This window comes from Panthera onca, chromosome D4, assembly GCF_046562875.1.
Source record: "Panthera onca isolate mPanOnc1 chromosome D4, mPanOnc1 haplotype 2, whole genome shotgun sequence".
Taxonomy (NCBI): Eukaryota; Metazoa; Chordata; class Mammalia; order Carnivora; family Felidae; genus Panthera; species Panthera onca.
This window is the reverse complement of record NC_138351.1, coordinates 88,356,677-88,381,587: the sequence shown is the minus strand read 5'-3', so window position 1 is coordinate 88,381,587 and position 24,911 is coordinate 88,356,677. Positions and strand designations below refer to the sequence as shown.

The window sequence follows — 24,911 nt, the reverse complement described above, 5'->3', positions numbered from 1 at the left end:
CCCCCCACCCCCCCACCCCCCCACCCCCGCCGTTAAACGAACACACCGAACACCCAGTCCCTTCCCTCCGGGTCAGCCGAGGGCTCAATGAGCTCCTGGGGAACAACAATGGGGGCCAGAGGCGGCCACCCCGGGCCTGGCTCCCGGTTCCCGCGTGTCCCCCCCCCCCCGCCACCCCGGGCCGGCGCTGGTTCCCCGCCCTGGGCCCGGCCGCCTAGGGCCACGCGTGCTGGGCGCGGCGGCGGCGCGGGCCCAGGCGCCCAGTTCAGCGGAAAGGAATGTCTTGCTCGGCGGGGGAGGCCGCGGCCCCCGAGGCCGTGTAAACCCCGCCGCCCTCCCCGGGCCTCATTTATTGCGGCCCTAAAGCCCGGCTCGTTCCGCCAGCCGGGCCGCTCGCCGGGTCCGCCGATGACTCACCCCCGCCCCCTCGCCGCCGACTCCCGCGCCCCGCCCGGCCGCCACCCCCAGACCCTCACCCCGCGCTCGCCCCGAGCCCGGCGGGGTCCCCGCGTCGGGGGGCGCGCGCCCCGCCCCCACGCCGCCGCGGCGCGCCCTCCCCGCTCCCGCTCCTCCCTCCCCTCCCCGCCCCCTCCCCGCGCCGCCCGCCCGCCCGCCCGCTCCCTCCCCTCCCCCCCTCCATAACTCAAAAGCTTGTCAAGCTGGTTCCAGACTCCTGGCGCCGGGCTCCGCTCCAGGAAAGAAAAAAAGGAAAAAGAAAAAGGGAAAAAGCCGGCGCGAGGGAGCGAGAGGGAGAGAGAAAGGCCCGCGGAGCGAAACTGTGCGCCGCTTGCGCGCCCGGCACCGCGGTCCCTGTCCCCTCCCCCGCTCCCCTCCCCCTCCCCTAACCCTAACGGGGAACCCGGCACCCCGGGGCCGAGGGCGCGCGCGCGGCGCAGATCAATTATTTATGGGCGAATCAATTATTTAGCTGCCCCGGGAAGGGGAGGGTGGCGGGGGAGGAGGCGGCTGCCGAGACCACCCCGCCGGAGGTCGCGGCCCTCCCGCTGGGCCTCGGGGGTCAGGAGGCGTCCCCACGCCGGGGGGTCCTGTTCGAGAAGGCTGCCTCGGAGTGGGCTCCGGGAGGAGCGCGGGGGAACCTGCAGAAGCGGGACAGAGGGCTCAGAGACCTAGTTAGGCCGCGGAGGGGGTGTGGGGGGGGTGGCGGGAAAGAGCTGGCTGGGGCAGGGGGTGGCGTGGGAATAGCCTGGCCTGCGAATTCTTTCCTTCCTTCCTTCCTTCCTTCCTTCCTTCCTTCCTTCCTTCCCATCTTTATTGCGAGCCCTCTGCTGCCACCGAGCCCACAGAGAGAGCCGTGGTAGTAGAGGGTTAACAACTGGAATTTGGAGTTCGAGCTGGGTCCAGATCCTTCTGTGTATTGTATTCGCCCCTGCTGTGTCCTCTCAAGCAAGAGATGTGCCCTCTCTGAACCTCCACTTCCTCTTGGGCGGGATGGAAAGGAGGGCTGGAAGGAGGTGATGCCAGGATTCGGGGAGATGGGCACCTGGGCAGGGCCTGGCACAGTTGGGGGGTTGGGGGGTGGGTGGGAGGTGGCTCCTGTCCTCAACATGCTCAGGCCCCGGTATCCTACCCCAACTGTGGGTTCTGGATAACCTGTATCCTCTCCTGGTTTAGGACATTTGAAGGTCATTATCAAAACCATGCCAACCCCAAGGCCTCTGCCCAGGGCCCTCACCTCTGGCTGGCTTCTCACCAGCCTGGCCCTTCAAAGGCTGGTGCATATGGCAGCCAGAGGGGTGGGCCAGAGGCTCAGTCTAATACCCTTGCCCTTCCCTACCCTTCCCTTCCCTCTTCTGCAGCTCTCTCCCTCCTCCGTGTCCTCCATTGTGTTTCCAGCCTATTCTCTGCCTCCAGTCCGGGGCGGGAGAGGTTTGCAGTCCTGAGGCCATGGGGGCAAGGGGCAAGGGCAGAGCAGCCTTTGCTTCCAGACCAGCCTGTGCCCCTCCCTCCCAAGACCTTCATGCCCCAAGGCTCCAGCCTGGGAGACTTTCTGTCTCGTGATAACAACCACACAGTGCCAGGAGGTAGGTCTCATCTGACCTTTTAAATTCCCACAGCTGTCCCTACTCATTCCAGAACTGAGGCTCCCCAGCTGACCCCCTTGAGCTCCCTGGGGGCAGGGGCCGGTTCTGCCTGGTTTGGCTTCTCATTTCCGGGTCTCGGCTCCTGGTACCCGCACAGGATAGACAACGTGCACGTAGCTGGACTGTCTGTTCCCAGCTTGGGAACAGGGGCAGCAGGGGCAGTGGAGAGAGGATGTTCAACTGCACGTTCCTGGGCTTCTCCAGACCTCCTAAATCAGGCTCTCTGAGCACACGGCCTGGGACTCTGCATTTTACAGCCCCCTCGGGTAAAGTAAAGCTGAGTCAAGTTTGACACTCACTGACTCAGGGACCAGAAAGGGCAAAATGTTGCATCGGGACCAAGCCCCTCTCACGAAAGAGATTCATCCCTCCCTAATTCTAGCTTTTACCAGCGTATCAAGCTCATCTTCCAGCTGAGAGCCAATTGTTTCGAACACTTATTAAAGACCTACTGTATGCGTGGGGCTGGCTCTGAGGCTCCAGATAGTCGACCTCATTGGACACTCAAAAAAAAAAGAAAAAAAAAAGCCCTAAGAGGTCGCGACAATTATTATCCCCCATTTTACAGGTGGAGAAACTGAGGCCTAGGGAGACCAAGTGATTTGCAGAGGGAAATAAGAACGATGGAAATAGAATAGGAACGTAGTCCGCAGGACCAGTGACCTCAGGAGTAGAGCTCGCAAGGGGCTTGTGAGAACATCCAGAGATGAGAGGTTTTTTAAAAAAAATTCTTTTTAATGTTTATTTATTTTTGAGAGAGAGGGAGAGACAGCGCGAGTGGGGGAGGGGCAGAGAGAGAGAGCTCGAGACACAGAATCCGAGGCAGGCTCCGGGCTCCGAGCTGTCAGCACAGAGCCTGACGGGCGGCTTAAACCCACGAACCGCGAGATCATGACCTGAGCCAAAGTCAGGCGCTTCACCGACTGAGCCACCCAGGCGCCCCCATAGATGAGAGTTTATACACCAGCCCGTGAACGGCTTGGAGAAATCCAGCAAGCTAAGATATGTAACAAAATTAGGCCGCAGACCCCAAAGAAATCTAATCAAGTCGGCCTCCTCTCCCCGGTTATCTTTGGAGCCAGCTTTCTGGGGAGTGTGTGTTTGTGAAAGGATTTGCTGTATTTGCTTCAGGCAAATCTTTGCCTTTCCTCTGCCTGCAGTTTTGGTACAAAAGGGAAGGGTCCAGGGACAGCAAGAGGAGAGACCCAGGCTGGTGGTGGGCAGGTGGGCACGGCAGGCCAGCGTGGCTCCCTGGGCTTTGTCTGCAGGGCCGTGTCACTTGGCTCGCCCTGAGCCAGTGCTCTGTGCTCACGCCTGCTCTGTAAGGGGAGTCGAGGCACCAGGGAGGTTTCAGATGGGGAGGAGCTAATTTAGCGGCTGCAGCTCTTTGCTAGAGCGGAGGGTGTGGACTTGTTCTGGGAGGACCCTGAAGGCAGAACCAGCAGAGGCTGCCCTGGGAGGCCGGTTTTGCCTCACAAGATAAACTAATAGGGCAGCCTTGTCGGTAGTGAGTGACCCAGCTGGGGAGGTATCCAAGGATAGGTGGGTGTGTGTACAGAGCCATGACTCAGGAAGAGGATTGGCCGAGGCAACTTGGAGATCTTTCTTGATGCTGAGACTGGGAATTTCCATTCCTAACGTAACTGACCAACCCAAGTGGGGCTGATGGGAAAAATTAGCAAAGAAAGAAAGTGGCAGGGTAAGGTGCTCAGACTAGGGAACCCACAGACCCTGGGAGGCACCGAGGGGCACCCAATGAAGACCCCGCCCTTGGTTTTCCAACAGAACTGCCATTCTGGACACTCAAATGTCCTCTTTTCTCTTGCAGTCACCTGTAAACCTCCATTAACCGTTCATCATAATGACCAATAATGTGTTACTGATAATCGCTGATCACTAACCACAATACGCCTCGCACAGACGGGCAGCTACTGAGACGGGCTCTGTCCTAAGTACTCGACATGCATAAATGCATGTCACGGACAGGATGGTTCTGTGAGCAATGTCCTTACTTTTACTATCATTCCCATTTTACAGATGAGGAAACTGAGGCCCAGAGAGTGCCAGGCGAAGTCCCAGGACTCAGAGCCAGGCTCGGGAGGGGAGCTGGGAAATGCTGGCAGAGGGCTGCGGGATAGCTGCCCCCCACCTAGGGGGCTGCTTCTGCCCTCAGTGGGCGGGGACCCTGGCCACTGCCAACCGTAGTGGTTCAGAGGAGCAGAACCCAGAATGAGAATAGAGGAAGGGGCCATCTCCTCCGACTTCCTTCCTGATTACCCCAGGGAAATAAATATCAGAGAGGGGAAGAGTTATCTCAAGGTCATCAACCAGTCCAGTGGCCACTGGGTCTCCTGAGTCCTGCACGTGGGCCCTTCCTACTACATTCCCACATCCCTCTGTTCTTTAAAAATGATATTTATTTACTGTTTACTTATTTTTGAGAGAGAGAGAGGGAGACACAGAATCCGAAGCAGGCTCCAGGCTCCGAGCTGTCAGCACAGAGCCCGACGCGGGGCTCGAACCCACAAACCGTGAGATCGTGACCTGAGCCGAAGCTGGACACTTAACCAACTGAGCCACCCAGGCACCCCTAAAGATGCTTTAAAAAAATCATCACTGGTAGCATCTTGCTAAGAAAGCATCATTAAAGGAACCCGAAGACCTGCCGTATGTCGAGCAGTTATCATGTGCCAGGTAATGTGTGCAGATACTGGTCCCTCACCTGCAAAACCGGAATAAGCACAATGCTCCCCTGCTGACCTCATAGGAAGGGATCAAGGTTAAAGGTGACCGTGGACATGAAGCCACTTGTAAACTGGAAGACACTGTCAATGCGCTCATCTTTGAATGTGGGGCATAGGAATTAGAAGTTAAATGCTGCAGCTCCTACCGGGGAAATGGGATCACGTTTAGGGCTCGGAAATAATCAGTGGTCCCAGGGTTAGCTCCTTGCTAGAAAGCACCCCCGGCCGCTGTTCGTTTACTCATCCATCCCCCTGAATGTCGTAGATTGAGTATCCCGTGGGCACAGGAGCGTGTTCAACCCGGTGGCTTTGGGCACGGGCTCTGGGTCAGTCTTCCTTGGCCTGAGTTCTTCAAGTGTTGGCCTCACCCGTTCCCCGCTGATGTGGATTTCCCTCTCAGACCTTCAGGGTCTCTGTTAGGATGCAGCCCAGCTAGTCTAGGAAAACCCAGGGAACCCAAGCTAGAGGAGAGAGGAGCCGATTTCCATTACGTGGCAGTCGAGGGGGTTCCGCTCTAGAACCTGGTCCAGGGCCCACGCTCCTTCTGTCTTTCCCATCCTGTGGAGGAGTCTTACCCCCCCCTTCCCCGCCCCCACTCTTTCCTGTGAGTGTCAGGGGCACCCTAAAGAGTGGAGGCCACGCCTTCCTTTTAAGGGCAATCTGGCAGGGACTTAGACACCTCTCTTGTGTCCCATTGGCCAGAACTGATCACATGGCCACACCTCGTTGCAAGGGAGACTGGGAAATGTAGTATTTAGCCTGGCGGCCATGGGCCTCGTTAAAACCCTGGGAGGGGATGCTCTGTGAACTAAAGAGGAGGTGGCAGGGGGCGCCTGGGTGGCTCAGTAGGTTAAGCTTCCCACTTCCGCTCAGGTCACGGTCTCACTGCTCGTGGGTTCGAGCCCCACGTCGGGCTCTGTGCTGACAGCTCAGAGCCCAGAGCCTGGTTCGGATTCTGTGTCTTCCTCTCTTTCTCTGCCCCTCCCCTGCTCGTTCTCTCTCTCTGTCTCAAAAAGAAAGAAACATTAAAAATAAAAAGAAATAAAGGGGAGATGGCAGAATGGACACTGGGCAACAGCCAGAAGTCTCTGCCAGGTAGGATTCAAGGAGATACTTTGGGGACACTCAGCACGGGGCCGGATATACGGCTCATGCTCAGGTAAAATGTGCCATTATTACTGGTATTATAGGTGAGTCCTTTTCCCTTTCCCAAGGGATTCAGGGGCCCTGGGACTGCTCTGGCCGCTTTGTGGGGGCCTCCGACCCATGCTGTCCACCCTCTAGGTGATGAGGAGAAGCACCGAGAGACAGCAAGCCCCAGCCCACCCCCTCAGGGCCCCACAGCCCAGGCTGGGGAGGATCTCAGCCCTCTTGTCTCCATTCCAGGGAAAAACAGGAAAGCAGGCTTTTTCTCTAGGGCTTGGAGACAAGGAGAAGCGACCGACATCGGGCACCTTGCAGCCCTGCCCCACAGCCGCCTCCGCGGAGCATGGCAGCCTCTGCCGCCCCGCGGCTCAAGGCCACGTCCACTCTGCAGGCTCTCAAACGCTGGTCAGGAGACCAGATAGACATCCTGGCAGCACCAGCTGATTTGAGCTCAGGAATGTTCCCTGAATATTCTCCTCTGAACCCAGAGCCCTTTCCAGCCCAAGGAGACTGGCAGGTGACCCAGGAAAGTGTGCACTGTGTCCCCTCGACTCCCGCTCACCCCCAGCCACTGAACAGGAGGGTCTCTTCTCCTGCAGACCCTGGGTTCAGGGTCAGGAGCTGAGACCCCCAGATTAGACGACCCTGACTCTGCCCCTTAGCAGTTATGGTAGCTGACCTCTCCGAGTCTAATGAGGATCATCACGACCTCTATAGCTCCATCTTATGGTCAAGATTTATAGAATAATCCATCCAAGGTGCTTGTGGAGGGAAGGGGCTCACGGGACGATGCCTGCTCAGATCAGAATTGTGTCTGTTATCCTTGACTGTCTATCACCTGTCCATGCCTCCTGTCGTTCGCACGCTAAGGGTGGGGGGGGGGCTTTTCCGAGCCCCCACCCCCACCCCGACTGGGCAGGTCCCCTGCGTATGCCAGCTTTGCACCCCAGCGTTGGCCTTCCCAGCACTTTGCACAATCATGGTGAATTGATTATGTGGGTGGAGCGCTGCCCTCCAGACGCAGAGTCTTGAGCCCTTGGGGACTGTGGCTATTTCATTCGCCGCGATAGCCCTAGTGCCTGGCACAGGGCTTGGCATGACGAGGATTCTAGGAAAGGCTTGTGGAATGAATGAATGGGTACTTGAATGAATGAATGGGTACTTGAATGAATGAATGGGTACTTGAATGAATGAATGGGTAATTGAATGAATGGATGGATGAGCGAGAAGGTGTTTTTGCCGTCAGCCTGAGAATGTATCTTTAAGAGCAGAGTTCATAGACTTGGGAAGCCTCTGATCTGAATGTCAGCTCTGTCCTTGACTTGCCAGGTGACCAGGAGCAAGACCTTGCTTCTTCTTGAGCCCCAGTTTCCTCATCTGTAAAACGAGGCTAACACGCCTTCAGAGAGAGTGGCGAGGAAGACAGCGGGGGAAAATAACTCAGATATGGTGCACCTGACACGTAGTGATGGCTCAGAAGCGCTGCCTGTAATAATAATAGCCGTCGCTATTGTTGATGTTCTTCGTGAAACACCAGGGAGCTTTCTCTGCACTTTATCTCCAGACCCCCTGGACTGACCCCCTCTCCTTGACCACTGGAGAAGTCAGGAATGGCTGATAAAAGCTTCCATTCATTCATGAACACGGTGAATCAGTAAGTTTCCTGAGTGTCCCCTGGGTGCTGGGCCCAGGGCTGGATGCTGGTGGCCCGGGACAGAAAGGAGGGCCCTGCACCGGAGGGGGTGGGTAGGGAGGGACCAGCAGGTCAGTCCTCTGCACAAAGGAAGTGGCTGAGGCTCCCTGCCTGAATCCTGTCCTCCCCCAGCCCCCATGGCCCATCCACCTGTGTCCTTTTCCTGTGGCTTTTTCGTCCCAGCCTGGGCAGGGGGCTCTGTGCCCCCAGCCCACCTGCAAGCCATTTCCTGCCCTTCTGTCCTCTCCTTCCTTCGATCCTTTTTGTGGAGACACTTCTGGAAGCTTCTGGACCCTTGGCAACCTCCTTCCCCGGGCGGGGCCGGGCCTGCTGACCCCCACCGGGGCTGGGCCAAAGCGGGCTCCTCGTGGGAGGCTGCCCTGGGAGACAGGTGGGTCATGGTGTTACCCATTCACTCGCAGGCTCCAGGCCTGTGCGGGGGCCCACAGAGTGAACGAGACAGTCGTGGTCCCTGTCCTCGGGGAGCTCGCAGCCCAAAGGGGCAGCAGCCCTTCCCACACCAAGGGAATCCCCCCCCCAGAGCTCCCACAGCAGGAGTGGTCCAAGGACCCAAGCAAGGAACACCGAGCTGGGAGTCGGGGGCTCTGGGGAGCACCTTTGCTTCTGAGCCTCGGTTCTGCATGCAGGCCGTGGCTGGGCTGGAGACACAGGACGGCGCGCTGTCCAAGCTCGAAGGCCACGAGAGGTCATGGAGGGCCCGGCCTCACCAGAATGGACTTCCTGGGCACAGGAAGGGGTCCCTGGCCCCAGCAGGGAGGCAGGGTGGAGGCCGGAGGTGGAGGGAGCCCAGGTACGAAGACAGATAGAGGTGCATCTTTGGTCAGAGAGGGAACAGGGCCTTGGCCTCTGCCCTTCCCCTGGCTCAGGGCGGGAGCTGCCCTGATGCTCGTGGGGGCGGGGCTGCCATTTATTGAGCACATACCATCTGCTAGGCACGTTGGCCTGAACTACTGACAGCAGGCGCAAATCTGTGGACTCCCCACGCTGGTCCTATGAGGCAGGTGCACATTATTCTCCCATTTTACAGATGAGCAAATTGAGGCACAGAGAGCTGAAAGCTACCCAGGGCCCTGCGGTTGGTAAGTGGCAGGGCTGGGTTTTGAACTGGGTTTTACTTGACTTCAGCACCACCCCCCCCATGCTGTTCCGTCCCTTGGTGGATGACTAGGGGGCGGGGCTTCAGGCATCAGGATCCTGGGCTCACCTCTGCTGGGTTAGGAGGGGGACCGGCCCTTTCCATGTCCTGCCTCAGTCGTTTCAGCTGGGTGGCCGGGAAGTTCTCCCCTTCGGGAGAGTAGAGGCCCACCTTCCTGGGGAGTCCTTAAGAGGGCAGCGGGTGTGGACTGAATGTAGCCTCCTGTCTATAGTCCCCACCCACCAGGGGCCCCTGGCCACTTTTCACTTATTCCCGCATTCATTCACTCATTCATTCATTCATTCATTCACTCAGGCGTCAGAACACACAGGTACAACGAGAGAGGCCCGGGGTCTGTCCTTAGGGAACTTTCCGAAGAGCTGAGGTGACACAAGTGAACGTGTGAATGAAGGAGTCCAGGGGACGAAGGCAGAGGGGTGAACGTGGCCTGGGTTGGCAGCGGGGGGGTGGGGGGCGAGACCTGAAGGATCAGTCAGAAGCCTGGAAGGCCAGAGGACAAGGGCTTCCGAGCGTCAGGAACAGCAAATGCAAAGGTCTGGAGGGCGGTAGGCAAACCAGTGCTAGGGGTAGAAAGCGGGGGAGGGGGGTCAGAGTGACCAGATGTGGCAGAGGAGTCACGTGTGGGCTGGTGCTGGGAGCCCAGGGTCCCATGCCCTTGTGGGTGCAGCGTGGAGCCGTTGGGGGCCAGTCCCGGCCCAGTCACGTCCTTTAAAGTCTGTGGGCTTCCCTGCGGCCGCACTGAGTACAGGGGGCGGCGGGGCGGGGCAGGGATGAGGGGAGACGGAGACAGGGAGGCCCTGAAGAGGCTGATGTGTGGGGAGAGGTGGTGAGGCTGGACTTGGGGGTGGCTGTGGGGAGGGAGAGGGATAGACTTGCTTAGGATTGGGTGCGGGCATGGGGGCGGGGAGGTCAAAGAGGAAGCTGAGTTTGGGGACCTTTACTTTCCAGCGCGGGGAGCCCCGGGACAGAGGGACGGCCTGAGGTTGGGGTGAGTGGCGCAACCCCGGGACCACCGCCCTACTCAGAACCCCCCCTCCGCCCCCCGCCGCCGCCCAGCGACCCGCAGTCTCTCACCGCTGCCCGCACCCCGCCCCCCCCCCCCCCCCCCCCGCATCCTCATTGTCTCGTGATTGATGAAGGCCCCCCGTGCGGTGTTTGTTCAGCTGTCCGGACCCCCCCGGGGCTGGCTGCGCGTCTGTCCCTGTGCATCTGTCCATCTCAGAGAGGACGAAACCTAAGGAGCAAGAGTGGGGGCCCGGAGGCAGAGTGGAAACCCACCGGGGTTTGGAGCCGCGCCCTCCTCCCTCTGCTTTGCCGGGGATGACTCATCCCGGGAAGTGGACAGTCCAGACCAAGGCTTTGATCCTCTGCTGGCTACAGGCGGCGTAGCCCCCAGACCGTGGTGTTCATCCAGGACAGCTCCCCTTGGGGCCCAAGGAGGGCAGTTTTGGGGGTCAGGGCTGACCGTGAGCCACCGGCTGAGCTGTGGGGACCCAGGACTGGGAAGACAGCACCCTGCCCCCTTCTCCTCCGTGGCCTGACTCAGAGATGGCCCCACCACCCACCCACCGCCCCTACTTTGCTCTCCTCCCTCACCCCTTTTTGTCCAACAAGCCCTCCCTTTAAGTCTTTTCCGTCAGTCCACTCAGCCCTTCTGTCTGCCTCCCCAGACCAGCCCCCCATCATCTCTTGCCTGCACGTCTCCAGCACCTGCCTCACTGCTCTTACCCTTGCCCCTGTGGTCCCTTCTGCTCAGGGCAGCCAGAATGATCTTTCTGGAAGTGCTTCTGAATGTGTCCCCCCTCGGCCTAAAACCGGCTGTGGCTTCCCATTACCCTCAGTACGACCCTGCAACTAACACAAACCCAGGATGGTGTGACCCGCGGCGACCTCTGTCCCTCCCTCCCTCCGTGCTACTTCCTGTAGATCTCTGCTTGTGAAACTGAGGATTTTTCAGTTGTTCTAATTAGCCCTGTTTTACTCTCACCCCCTGGACCTTTGCACCTGCCACCGTGCCCTTCACCGGGAGCAACGCCACAGCCTCTGCCTGGCTGACTCGGATTCAAGCGTTGGGTCTCAGGTGAGACCTCTTTTCCTTTTCTGCCCTCTCCCCCTAACAGCAGACTGGGTCAGGGGCCTCCTCCAGGCTCCCACGGACCTCGGACTTCCCCGATCACAGCCCTGACCACCCTGGACAGGGCCTCTCCTTCAGTGCCTGTCCATGCCCAGCATACAGTAGGTGTCCGGGAGAAGGTTCAAGGTTGGGGAGGGAGGACTACTGGGTTGCAGGGCTGAAACGGGCCCTGCTCAGGCCTCCTGGCTATGTATGGCGGGGTGTGTGTGTCGGGGGGGGGGCAATTATCACAGCAAATGTAATCCGCTGCTTGCTGGGCTCCAGCATAGTCCCATGGAAGATTCTGCCCCACTGCCGCAGAAGAGGCAGCTGGAGGTCACCGAGAGGGCTCTGCCCACAGAATAAGAACACTGGTGATGATCCGTGCCCTGGCTCAGGGCCACACCTGCTTGACCTCCTGTACCTTTATCGTCCCCAGTTGACAGATGAGGAAACTGAGACTCTGCAGGGCACAGTGACTCGCCCAAGGTCATTCGGCCATGCCAGAGCTGGGACGGGAACCCGGGATTGCGGCTGCACATGTCACCGATTACCACCACCGGGCCGGTGGTGGGCGCTTCTCCCAGACTCAGCAGGCCGGGTTCTTCGTCCGCGCAACGGACCTCCCGAGAGCCCGGACTCCTTCTCAGGGGGGTTGTGAAACCAGCATGCTGCAGGTTAGTGCAGGGACAGGTGCGGGTTCCAGAAGAGGAGGGTCAGAGAGGGGCAGTGATGTGGCCGTGGTCACAGAGCATGGCGAGGGGGTGGGGGGGGGCGGGATTCGTATCAGCCTCTGAACCCAAGGCAAGTGGCATCCAGTGAGATTTTCTCCATTAAGCTCCGCTGTGAGCCTTGGTGGCATCAAGAGCACCAGGCACTGGTCTGCAGCCTGGCCTGGCCCCGTGGGAAGAGCACCGGGCAGGGAGTCCAAGTCAGGCTCTGGCATGGCCTCTCTGTGCCCCTGGCCCATCGTGCCCCTCTCTGCCCTGGATGGGCCACCCATGGTTTGCTTGGGATGGAGGCAATCAACGTGATATTACTGAATCCCCATAACCGTCCCGCGAGGCTGCCTGTCTTATTATTTCACTGTTCTCCACGAGGCCGGGAGACGTGAGGTGACCCACCCAAGGTCACTCAGCCGGGGAGTGGCAGGGCAGGAATCTGGTTTTGCAATTTACGGACATACAGTCGGTGCACGCGTTTGCATCGCAGAATGTGACGGGTTTTGGCATCTGTACGCACCCACAAGACGGTGAGCATAGCCACCATCCTCCAAAAGTTTTCTAGCGTCCCTTCGTGGGACCTCCTGGCCCCCCATGTCCCAAGGCCACCACCGAGCTGCTTTCCGTCGACAGGTTAGTTTGCGTTTTCTAGAATGTTCTATAAATGGAACCATCCAGTATGCATTCTTTGTTGCCTGGCTGCTCTCCCCCGGCGTCGTGACCTTGAGATTCCTCCACGTTGTTGGGTGTGTCGAGAGTTCATTTCTTCTTACTGCTCAGAGGTGTTCTATGTGTGGATGTACCACAAACTTTCGAGCCGGGTGCCTGTTGATGGGTTGTTTCCAGTTTTGCCTGTCACAAATAAAGCTCCTCTGAAGACTCATGCATAAATCTTTGCATGAACCCAAGTTTCCACTGCTCTGGGATAAATGCCTAGAGGGAGCGGCCAGGTCCCAAGGTAAGTGTACGTTTCAATCTCTAAAAAGCCGCCGAATGTTCTCCAAAGTGGTTGAGCCACTTTACATTCCCGAGAACCGGGGGGAGGAGGGTCCCATAGCGGGATGGGGACCGGAACAGAGGCCTGCCCAGCTCCAGAGCCCCTGTCCCGTCACTGCCGAGCTGGCCCTCGCTCGGAGCTGGCCTTGATCCCTGGGCTGCCTGGCTGGAGAAGGAGCCAACAGACAGCAGGGGCTGAGATGCTCTCCACCCACGGGCGCCCTCCCTGCCCTGCCCACTGGCATCAGCCACCCCCTCCCCTGTAGGTCTGGCTTCCTCTCTGAGCAGAGCAGATGCCTTCCAGAGGGGCCCAGAAGCTCCTGGAGGGCAGGGCAGCCCCCCCCACCCCCCCAGTGGGTGCCAGGGGAATGCCAGTGTGTCTGGGGGAGCAGGGCTGGACCCTCTGTGGACCCTGTCTCTGGCTTGTTGAAGAAGCCCGGGTCTCCCAGGCCAGTGACAAAGGCTTCTGGGGGGGGGGGGGTTGGGGGGTGCTGAGGATTTTATTGGGCTCCTTACCCAGCCTGTGGGTGAGAGGTGTGTGTGTGTGTGTGTGTGTGTGTGTGTGTGTGTTGGTAAAGGGCTGTCCCTTTGAGCTCTGAGAGAGGAGAAAGAAAGAAGCCATCAGAACCTTGGCAGAGGGGGAGACACAGAGGGACGGAGCCCCAGACCAGAGAGAGAGAGAGAGAGAGAGAGAGAGAGAGAGAGGCAGCCAAACCCAAGAGGGGCGCACTCCCCCTCCAGACCCCGGGGAGGTGGGAAGAAGGCGGGGAGGGGTGCGCGAGGGGAGTGCGCGAACCCTTCATTAAAAATGAAACCCCCGAGCCCGGCCCGCAGCGGCCGAGGAGCCGGGCTGCCGGCAGCCTCCCTCTCGCAGGAGCACAGAGGCCCGCGCCGGCTCCAGCCGCCCGCGGCCGACCTCACGCGTCCTCAAAGCCAGCCTGTCCCACTTCCCCCGCCGGTTGCTACAGCAACTGAGCTCTGAGTAATCAGCTGCACGGTGACCTTTCTTCCCCCGGAGAGAGGGAGGGAGGGAGGGAGCGCTCGGGAGGGAGGGCGGAGGGAGGAGGGAGGGACGAGGGAGAGGAGGAGGGAGGGGAGGGAGAGAGGAGAACAGAGGGAGAAAGATGAAGAGGAGGAGGGGGAGAGGATGGAGGAGAGAGAGGAGAGAGAGAGAGAGGGGGAAAGGTGGAGGAGGAGGGAGGAGGGGGAGGAGGGGGAGGAGGGAGGCTGAGCGGCCGGTCAAAGCAGTAAAAACACTGCAGCTGGGGTCTGGGGGCTTTCGGGATGGAGCTGGCAGGCAGGAGCGGGAGAGAGGAGGGGCAGCCGGGCCGCGGTGATGGGGGAGGGGGAAGCCCGGGGACTGGTGGGGGGGGGACGTGGAGGGTGCTGACCTGGATGCCCCCCCACCTGCCCCCCCCACTGGCCCTCCTGCCGCGGTGTGGTCTCTCCCAAGTCTTGGGGGATTGTGAGAGAGAGAATGGTGAGGCCCTGCTCGCTCTCTGGCGCAAAAGATACCCTCTCCCAGCAGTCTGGACTCCCCCATTCCCCAGATGGGAAAACTGAGGGCAGCAAGCTGGTTTACAGTTTCAGGACTGGGCACTTGACCCCTGTGACACCCCTTTCCCCCTAAGTGCTTCCGACGAGGGGGCAAACTGCAGCCGGGGTGGGGGGGTGGGGGGAGAGGGGGAGTCCTCCCCCACTCCCAGGGCCCCCACTGCCCAGCTCTCTGGCCTCAGTTTCCCCGGTGGTAAGGCAGGGGCCCGGAGGGGGTTGGTGCTTACTGTCCAGGGAGACTGCACTTTCTGAGGAGGGTCTATGGAGCCTCTACACCCAGATATTGATTTGAAATTCTCTCAACCCAGCAGAAGCAAGGCGGGGAAGATGTGAGATCCAGGGAGGGTGTGAGCGAAAGAAGCCAGGGAAGGAGCGGGTGCAGGCCGGAGCCTCCAGGGGTCGGGACGCCACCGTGGGAGGGCGTGGAACCTTCCTGGTACCTGCTCTCCTCCCCAGATCAGCAGCCCTGGGCCAGCACCGGGCCCATCACCCGCCTGGCCCTGGGGACCCGCCAGCCGCCTGTTTATGAAGCAAGCCAGTCCTGGAGTCACAGCCGCGCCCACGGAATGGGGGAGGGGTGACAGATGGTGGAGGTGCCATTTTAACCAGAGTCTGCAGCAGTTGGGGAAGGGGAGGGGGGAACCCGGGGTTGGGGGAGGCTGGGACCCTGCATTGCTGCTCCCTCAGGGCCCCTCTGCTTCTCCTCTCCACCTGGGCACCTCCCCCAAGCTCAGGTCTGAGAGGCCACCTGACCCACAGCCCGGTCACGTGGGCGCCCAAACTCCCATGGACTCTATGGGTGCCCCTTGGCTCTGCGAGGTGTTGGGGGTCCCCTGGGAGGCCGGGGCGACAGTGATAATCTCTTAAGGCTCGGCCGCCCATGAGGAGAGCCCTGTGACCTCCCAACACGTAACAAGGACAGGACCACTGACCAGGAAACACCAGGGGCTGGCAAGGGGTAGTGGGCAGGAGGGATCTGGGGCCGACTGAAGGCCCCAGAGGCCAACCTTTAGCTCCAGGCTTCGGCTGGAGCACTCAGGGCGGATCGGGAGCGAAGCGTGGGAGGGGCCTGTGTTTTTATCCCAGCCCAGCACTCAGACCCTCTCTGGACCTCAGCATTTGCATCTCCAGCAGTGAAGGGTGCTGGCCTCACCCACCTGGCTAGGAGGCAAAGCGCTGGTGACAGGGAAGGAATGGCAACGGCTACAGGTAACCGGGAAGCCTGTCTTCTACAGGTGAGGACAGCAAGGCCCAGAGAGGCCAGGGTGCTTGCCCGGCGTCACCGAGCTGCTGATGGGAAGCCCTGTGCCCTGGGTTGTCCAGGACGAGGCGCATGTGAAACAGAGGTGGGTCACAGCCTGCTGCTCTGGCTGGGGGCCTGCCGCTCCCCTGGGACTCTTGGGTCCCTCGAACTTCCCTGTTCCAGAAACCTCCACGCACCCAGACCTTTGTTGAATAAAGGGCACTCATTCTACGAGCCCGGTGGTTGGTCTTTTGGCTCCAGGGTAGAGATAATAGCAAGAGTGGCTAGGTCTCCCTGAGCACAGCCTGGGCCCCCCCCCCACCCCCACCCCCCCACGCTGGGCTGAGCACCCACGTGTATCTTGCCACGGACCCCCCTAGGTACCCCAGGAGATGGGTGCTCCTATCAGCCTTGTTTCCAGATGGGAAAAGTGAGGCTCGGGGGCGTGCGGTGACTTGCCTCGGGCCCCACAGCCCTGAGTGCCAGAGCTGGGATCGGAATCCACATCTTGACCTCAGAAATGGCCTCTTAACTTCCAGCCCGTATCAGTCAGGCTTGACCAGACTCAGGGGACTGAGGATGTTTGCAGTGTTGGACTTCGCTGTGAACAGAATCCCCTGAGCCCCTATTAGAAAATGTTGCTAGAGGCTGCGCGGGAGGTCCCCGTGGGCACGGGAAGGAGGAAACTCATGACAGGACAGGACGTGGGCAGGGTGAGACTGGGCGGTAGGGTTGGGGAGGCCAAGGTGCCAGGAGTACTCACAGCCCAGGAATCCTTTCTGATCTTTGCGTATGGTGGGGGGGGAGGGGGGGGGGCAGAGACCATTTCCCTTTCAGACAGATGAGGAAGTTGACGGTCAAGAAAAGGCCAGAAGACTTACTACAAGTCCCACTGGGCATTAGGGGTGGGATCAGGGCAATGGCAAGATTCTCTGACCCCCAACTGGGGTGCTTTTTGTTGAATGGCATTGCTGCCCACCCAACCACCCATCATCTACCCTCTCATCCGTATCCCCGCCCATCCATCCATCCATCCATCCATCCGCTATCCACTTACCCACCCATCCATTCATGAGCCCATTCACCTATCCATTTTCCCATCTTAATTCATCTACCAGCCAGCCAGCCAGCCACTTATTCATCCGTCCATCCGTCCATCCATCCATCCGTCCGTCCATCCATCCACCGTCCAATCACCTATTCATTTTATTTGTAGTCTATAACCATTCTGAGTCTTGTTATCTACACTCTTTAGTTAGGAAACACGTATGTCCGTGTGCACTGGGTGCTGATCCTTCCTCTCTGTGGAGGTGCACCAGCTCCCCACCCCCCGCCCCCCGCCCCAGTTCAGCCCATCGATTCCAGAGGTTCCCATGATATGGGCCATGCCCCACCAGTCCGGGGATCGAGGACCGAAAGGACTGTGTGGACCAGGGACTGCTCCTGCCTCCCCCATAACATGCTGTGTGACCGTTGAGCAATTGAGAACTGAGAATAATTGTCCCCGTCCTCTGAGGATTGGAGGAAACCCATGGAAACCTTAGGAACGCAACAGCCCTTTACCAACCCGAGGGACAGTTCTTTTGAAGGGGTTAGCAGGGCTCAGCCTTTGGGGGCATCCACTCTCTTATTAGTGAAACCAGCCAGAAAGGTCTCTTGATTCTGCTCAGATCAGCTAGCTAGTCATTCATTCATTCATTCATTCATTCATTCATTCATTCTGTACTGTGTCCCAGGCCCTGTGTAAGACTCCAGAGATCTAGAAATCAATACAAATAGTTTCTGCCCTCAAGAAATTGGCCGACACTTGGCTTGGAACAGAAATCAGTCACTTCGCATGGGTTCCGGTTGAGGCTTGAACTTAGTCCAGGGGTGGGGGGGATTTGAGGAGGCGCGTCAGCCGTGCCTGGACCGGACAGGTGAGGAGGGGGCCCCAGGGGGGGAACCTACTCGGGATCTGGAAGGACAGGGCAGAGGGTGTAGGGAAGGCCATCGGGGGCAGAAAGGAGGGCCCATGCCAAAAACCGCGGGGTGGGGAGGGACTTCCTTGAGAGCCTACTAAGTTTCAGGGACTGTACCCCGTGTTCCTCCCTCATGATCTCAGTGGATCCTTCCAACAACTCTACGAGGCTGGCATTCTATCCTTTGGCACATTTCACTAATGAGAGAGCTGAGGCTCAGAGAGGACCCGCAACTTTCCCCAAAACACCCAGCACCCACATGCTAGATGGGATACACCAGCCTAGGCCTGTCGGTCTGACTTTTCTCATCTTCCGTCACCTCGAGCATCTCCCCCTCAAGGGGAGGGGAGGGGAGAAAGCACCCTGTTATCATCTGCATCGTTTCAGAGAGCTTTGGCGGCTCAGGCATGCATTGGACCAACAAATATTTATCCACGCCTCGGGGTCAGGCCATGCTGTGCTGGGGGGTGGAGCCGTGACAGGAGGGGCCCCTCCCTGCCCTCTGCGGGCTCCCAGCTGACCCCTTAGCTCAGGCGACTGACCTCAACTCCTGGCAAAACCCTGATTCACCCGGGCTTAAAAATAAACCCAGGTGCTGTCCAGGCCCAAAGAGCAAGGGACCACAGGCTCCCAGAGCAGAGGCTGGGGAGGCAGCAGGCAGAACTATCAGCTTGGAACGGGGCTCCTCTCATCAGCATGGGGCCCCAGCCTCCCTGCTTAAAGATCGCCTCGAGCGCTCTCTTAAAGATGCTAACACGGCAGCTGACATTTGGGAGATCCTGGCAGGCGATCAAACCCGAGCTGGAAAAATCGGAGCTGCCGGGAGGGCGGTGGGGGGGGGGGGGGGGGGGGGGAGGTGGTCACCAGGCAGCAGGGACCCGGGCTGGTTGGGGGCCCAGGGCCACAGGGCTTGGGCCTAAGACTGTGCGTTCTGTCCAGCCCTGTGCGGCCAGGCTGGGCATCCGCCTGTCTCTCTGCCGGAAGGACTCGGGGACGCAGAAGGCAAGGACGTGGCGGGACAATGGATAAAGAGAGACCCGAGTCTCTTAGCTCAGCCCCAAACTTCAAGTCACTGTCAAGGATCAGGACCATCGACCCAAAACATTCATAGGGTGGTGAGTTATGGGAAAGAGAAGCGGGAAGGAAGCAGGTGCCGATTACTTTCCTGGCTGAAGCGCCCAGAACTGAGTCCCCACCCCTCGCCTCGGTGCAGGGAGGAGCGTGAGGGGTCCGAGGGAGGAGTTAGGGGAGAAAGATCCCTACTCCACCTCCTCCTTGGGCACCACTGACCCTCCACAAACTTCGACAAGCCTGAGCCAAGCTCGTCTCTTTGCTCTTCCTTTATATCCAGGCGCCTTCTGCCCACCCACCTACCGCCCTCCATCCACCCCTACGCACCCACTCATCGACCCAATCTACCTGCTTTCCACCCAACCGATTCGCCCGCTGCTCTTCTGCCGTCTGATTAACCAATTATCCTTTTCATCCATCCATCCACTGACTCATCTACTCAGCCATCCATCCCCGTCCGTTCATCCATTTCCCCAGCTGACCACCGTCCAAATGTCCATCCACTCCCCACGGGGCCATCCAGATCGTCTCTTCAGCACAGGAGAGACATATCCAGCCCGGTGTTAGGGGGTCAGGAAAGGCCTCCGGGAGGGGACCTTCTAAGCTGAGACATGTCTCAGGGCAGGAGGAATCCAGGTAAAATGTGAAAGGGAGAGTCTTCCTCCCCCCCGCCGAGAGGTGTTCTTATGGGAGCATCAGGTCGTATTCTGGTTGTAGCTTAAGAGGGGGCAGCTGATCGGAGAGCCAGGAGAGGCCGAGGGCCAGCAGGGCGCAAAGCCGGGACAACTTGCCACACAGGATTGTGGGAAGAGAGGTGAAAGATACAGAAGGCCAAGCCTTGGTCCTATGGCCGTTTAGCACTGACCCGTCCACAGGGGCCCCCTCCAGGTCCTGCAGCCCTCCCACCCACCTGGCCGTCCTCCCCATTCCCAGTGTGCTCCCAGGGAGACCCCTACAGACCTACCCTCACAGGCTCTTTCTCCATATGTGGGAATTCCAGCTTCTCCGGGTCAGGGTCTTATCTTTCCTGTGGTCCTGTTCCATGGCACTGAGCTAAAGTTCAAACAAACAAAACAAAATTCAAGAGATGAAAACTATGACTACTCTTCCCAGATTCTCCCCGTCTAGCTCTTGGAGACCCCTTCCCTGTATACCCGGAGACCCCTTCCCTATACCCGGAGACCCCTTCTCTATATACCCGGAGACCCCTTCCCTATATACCCGGAGAGCCCTTCCCCATACCCGGAGACCCCTTCCCTATACCCGGAGACGCCTTCCCTATATACCCGGAGACCCCTTCTCTATATACCCGGAGACCCCTTCCCTATATACCCGGAGACCCCTTCCCTATATACCCGGAGACCCCTTCCCTATACCCAGAGACCCCTTCTCCATACCCAGAGACCCCTTCCCTATACCCGGAGACCCCTTCCCTATATACCCGGAGAGCCCTTCCCTATACCCGGAGACCCCTTCTCTATATACCCGGAGACCCCTTCCCTATATACCCGGAGACCCCTTCCCTATACCCGGAGACCCCTTCTCTATATACCCGGAGACCCCTTCCCTATATACCCGGAGACCCCTTCCCTATATACCCGGAGAGCCCTTCCCCATACCCGGAGACCCCTTCTCTATATACCCGGAGACCCCTTCCCTATATACCCGGAGACCCCTTCCCTATATACCCGGAGAGCCCTTCCCCATACCCGGAGACCCCTTCCCTATACCCGGAGACGCCTTCCCTATATACCCGGAGACCCCTTCCCTATACCCGGAGACCCCTTCTCCATACCCAGAGACCCTGTCCTGAAGCCTCGGTATCGTTCCCATCCCCTCCCCCTTTCCCAGGTGCCCCCGCCGCGTCCAGTCGATTGCCCAGATCTGTCCATTCCATCCGACCACCTTGCATCTGTCACTTCTCTCCACCTGCTACCCCACCAACCCGAGTCAGAGTAGCAGCCTCCTTGCTGTCCTGCCGGCCTCCAGGCTTGCTCTCCATCCAGGACATGTACATGGGGCAATCAGAGAGCTACTCTAAAATTTCAACTTGACCGCTCTAGTCTCCTACTTAAACCTTTCATGGTTTCCCATTGCCTTCGAGATAAAAGTCCCTAAATCCCTGCAGGATCCTCGGTATCAGCCCAGAGCCCGTCTCAGGGCTCGAACCCACGCACCGTGAGACCGTGACCTGAGCGAAAAAATAAAGAGTCGGACGCTTAACCGACTGAGCCGCCCAGGTGCCCCGCAATTCTGTGTTCTCCCCACCACGTCCAATACCTGGTTGGCCCTCGGGCACAAGAAAATATTGTTAAATCTCCAAGAGTATTAGAGTTTACCTCCAGATTCTTTCTCCCCAGATCTGACCTTTTCCATTTGCCCTTCGTGCCTGAAACCAAAGCCAACTGCTTGGCCTCTTCTCTGCCCCCACCCCCTGGAAACTGAACAGACTAGGTATTCAGACCACTGCAGGGAGACGTAACCCACTCAGGCAGTGACCGACTCTGCCACCCACGTGAGGGCCGACTGCGGCCGCTATGGACCCAACACCGGATGGAGGGATTCGGTCCAGGCGGCCTGGCCCTGGCCACGACAAGGCACCTGCAGAGGCAGGAGGTGAAGAAATAGGCAAAGAAAAGAGCCCTTCCTAGAAAGGGTCTTCCTCCTAGTCCGTGACTGGGATCGAGCTCAAACATGTATTAAGCTCCTTCTGTTTGCCAGGATCCTTACTCTCCGCGAGTCGACCATTTTTTCTCCACCTGAACTGGAAGCAAACTTCGAGCCAGGACTGTCTATTTCCCCCCAAATACCCTTCCTCTTGCTACAAAAGTAAGACACGCTTATTACAGATATTCGAGAAAATGCAGATGGGCTCAGTGAAGAAAATAAAACCACTTTTAGTCCCATCACTTGAAGATGACCACTTAAAAAAACTATTTTTTAAGATTTTATTTTTTATTTATTTGTTTATTTAAAACAATTTTTCAAACATTTATTTTTGTGTGAGAGAGAGAGGGATAAGAGTGCGAGCGGGGAAGAGGGAGATACAGAACCCAAAGCTGGCTCCAGGCTCTGAGCCATCAGCACAGAGCCCGATGCGGGGCTCGAACTCACGAACCGTGAGATCATGGCCTGAGCCGAAGTCGGATGCCCAACCCACTGAGCCACCCAGGCGCCCCTAAAGATTTTACTTTTTTAAGTCATCTCTACACCCAACATGGGGCTTGAACTCATGACCCCAAGGTCAAGAGTTGCACGTTCTTCCACCTGAGCCGGCCAGCCACCCCTGAAGACGACCACCTTTGACATTTGGAGGAGTCGGATCCCCTCCTGGGTCTCCACACCCCACGGATTTGCTTAGACTCGCACATGCAATTGACATGTAAGAACGATTTGTGTCCGATCACTTACCTGTTTAGTCACTCTTCATTAATTCCAAAAGTATCCATTGAACTCTCAGTGGCTGTCAATTTCGTGGTGTTTTACATTCTTAGAAGGCGGAAGGAGAGGTACAAAAACCTAAGATACTCAGGTACTGACCATGAATTGTACTCAGTGGCCAAACCTTCCTCAGCCCCTTCTCCAGGTAAGCGGTCAAGGACTCGAATCCAGCTCCTGGCCGGGTCCCTCACCAGCTGTGTGGCCTTTGGCAAACCACCGACCCCATGCTACCCAAAGTGTGGTCCACACTTGCCCAGGTCCTGCTGTCGACGTGCGCATCCCGTTGTGATTGGATACATTACAATAGTACTGTTCCCGGCAGATTGGAAAATTTTCTCTAAACCTTCCTCCACCACAGATAGTTTGAGAAGCACAGCGGTAACCCACTCTGTGCCTCAGTTTCCTCAGCAGTAAGATGGGAACGATGGTGGCCCGTGACCTCAGCCGGTCCCTGGGAAGGGGAAGCGAGCCACTGATGGAAGGACCGTAGCTGGGCATTGGCACCTCTCCTTAATGTCAACGTCACTAGTATTTTTGTATCTTTTCGGTATTCTGCCTTAAAAACATCCAATTTTCTGAGGGCGGCGGAAGGAGGCTTGAAAAGAGGAGTGGACCTCGATTAATGCATCCTACCCTACCCCCTAATTTCCCGAAGGAGCCACGGGGCACTGTATTCATCTATTTCCCAAATATCTAGAGACACTTACAGGGTGAAGCAGGAGAACCCAGTACGCACACAGCACCCTGGCGAGACAGCGCTGGGTTCAAACCCCTGCTCTGCTCCTTACTAGCCGAGCGGCCTCGGGCAAGTCACTTAACCACTCTGAGCCACAGCGTTCCCGTGCGAGGGCCCGGAGGGGTCAGCCCAGGCTGGGCCCTGGCAGATGATCCCCACACGCCTGTAGACAGCCTGGGGACGAAGGCTGCTCCCCACGTCTGTGTTCAGATGTGACCGTTGTGGTGACCTCCTGGGCGCCTTGCCCTCCGTGAGTCTTTGTGGACTGAAAGAATAGTTGGTGTCTTGAGAGGCCAAACTTGCCCGGTATCTCTTCTAGAAAATGGATGGATTTGAGGACGGGGAACATTTGAAAATGGAGGGATGTGGAAATACAAAAGGTCTCAGGATGAGTAGAAGCTTTGCCAATTAGACCTGTGTTGTCTGCAGCAGGGAAGCTCCCCTCACGCCCTCTCCAGAGCATGCTGCTCTCTGCGGAGGGGGGCCTAGGCCAGGCTAAGTCACGTGATGCCTCTGGAAAGCTTCTCGAAACAGCCCGGTGTCACTCCTCTGGATTCACCAGCAGAAGCAAGCAAGTCGTGGGGCTGAGCCCGGCGTGGGGGGGGGGGGGGGAGTGCACCCCTCGTGAGGCCTGCACGGCGCATGGCAACGGGGCAGGGGTGGGTGACCCTCTCCTGGGGAAGACAGCCTTGACCCATCCACCGTCTTGGCCGCAAATACTCCTCCCTCTTGCACAGAGCTGAACGCAACCCTAGTGAGTGAGCTGGGACCATGCCTCTCTCGACCAAGAGATCTGTAAGTAGGGGGAAAGCTTGCTGGTCTCACACGCGGTTATCAACCGAATCGTGTCTCCCCGAAATTCGCACGGAAGTCCTAGCCCCCAGCTAGGATGTAACCGGGGCTAAGGTCCTACGCGAGGTAATGAACTTAAAACGAGGCCATGGCGGTGAGTCCCGATCCAAGAGGACCGGCGTCCTTGTGAGAAGGAAAGCACACGGAAAGACACTAGAAGCCCGTGCGTGCACACAGGGAAGGGACCATGTGAGACACAGCAAGAAGGTAGCTGCCTACCCCCCAAGGAGAGAGAGAGAGACAGAGAGAGAGAGAGGTCTGAGAAGACACCAACCTGCCAACGCCTTGATCTTGGACTTTCAGACTCCAGGACTGCGAGAAAGTGAATTTCTGATGAGCCACTCAGTCTTGTATTTTGTTACGGCGGCCCTCGCACACGCACCCACACGCCCGGCACTCAGTGGGGGGACAGGAACGGCACACCCACGGACACTCCCTTCTGGAAGGGCTAGGAATGGGAGGCACCACGCACAGCAATCCTGGGGCCTGCAGGGTGGACGCTGGGAGGGCCACCTCCCCCGGGTGAAGGAAATGCTTTCTCGTGGGCCCCACTGCGCTCCCTCGGCCCTCCGTCTGTCCCCTGTTCTCGGTGGCCCTCCAGTGGCCCTCTGGGTAGACTTCCATCACGTCCTTGGCCACGTTGATTGCAGACCCAAGGGCCCTCACTGGGGGCTAAGCCGACTTTTCCACCTGCTTTCTTTCCCGCTGGGGCCTAGATCTGGTTTTAAGTCGTGAAAGCTCACGGCCTCTTTTCGTCCAGGCTGGTAGCACTTCTGACGATGCCCCCCTCCTCGGAACTTGGCTCGCTTTTTTTCCACTCGGTTCCTTATTTTATTTTATTTTGTTTTATTTTATTTTATTTTATTTTATTTTATTTTATTTTATTTTATTTTCATCATTTTTTTAACGCTTACTTATTTTTTAGGGAGAGAGAAAGATACACAGGGTGTGAGTCGGGGAGGGGCAGAGAGAGAGAGGGAGGCACAGACTCTGAAGCAGGTTCCAGGCTCCGAGCCGTCAGCACAGAGCCCGACGCGGGGCTCGAACTCACGGACCGCGAGATCACACCTGAGCCGAAGTCGGTCGCTTCATTGCTTTGCAAACAGGCGAATTCCCTTCGGAGCCCGTCTCTTCTCCGCAGCGTCTTGGAAACCGGCAGGGCACGAGTTTGGTGGGGACGGCTGCAACAAACAAAGTCCAACAGAAACGTGTCGTTCACTGTCCTGCGGGCCAGGAGTCTGAGCTGAAGGCGGCAGCAGCTTGGCTCCCTCTGAAGGCCGCGAAGGAAGGGTCTGTTCCAGGCCTCTCTCCGGCTGCTAGACGGCCACCTGCTCCCCGTGTCCTCACACCGACTTTTGTC

The 24,911-nt window shown here is 58.3% G+C and overlaps 2 long non-coding RNA genes across 2 annotated transcripts; one reads left to right on the top strand and one right to left on the bottom strand.

Annotated features, from left to right (window-relative positions):
• Window positions 1-9,975: 9,975 nt before the first annotated feature.
• Window positions 9,976-12,580, top strand: LOC132662848 (uncharacterized). The gene is made up of 2 exons (XR_009602739.3): window positions 9,976-10,942; window positions 11,415-12,580. It is a non-coding gene; the product is annotated as an uncharacterized LOC132662848 (long non-coding RNA).
• LOC132662850 (uncharacterized) lies at window positions 12,466-24,351 on the bottom strand. The gene is made up of 3 exons (XR_009602741.3): window positions 23,826-24,351; window positions 19,487-19,575; window positions 12,466-12,549 (listed from the first exon to the last, which is right to left on the bottom strand). It is a non-coding gene; the product is annotated as an uncharacterized LOC132662850 (long non-coding RNA).
• Window positions 24,352-24,911: the final 560 nt, after the last annotated feature.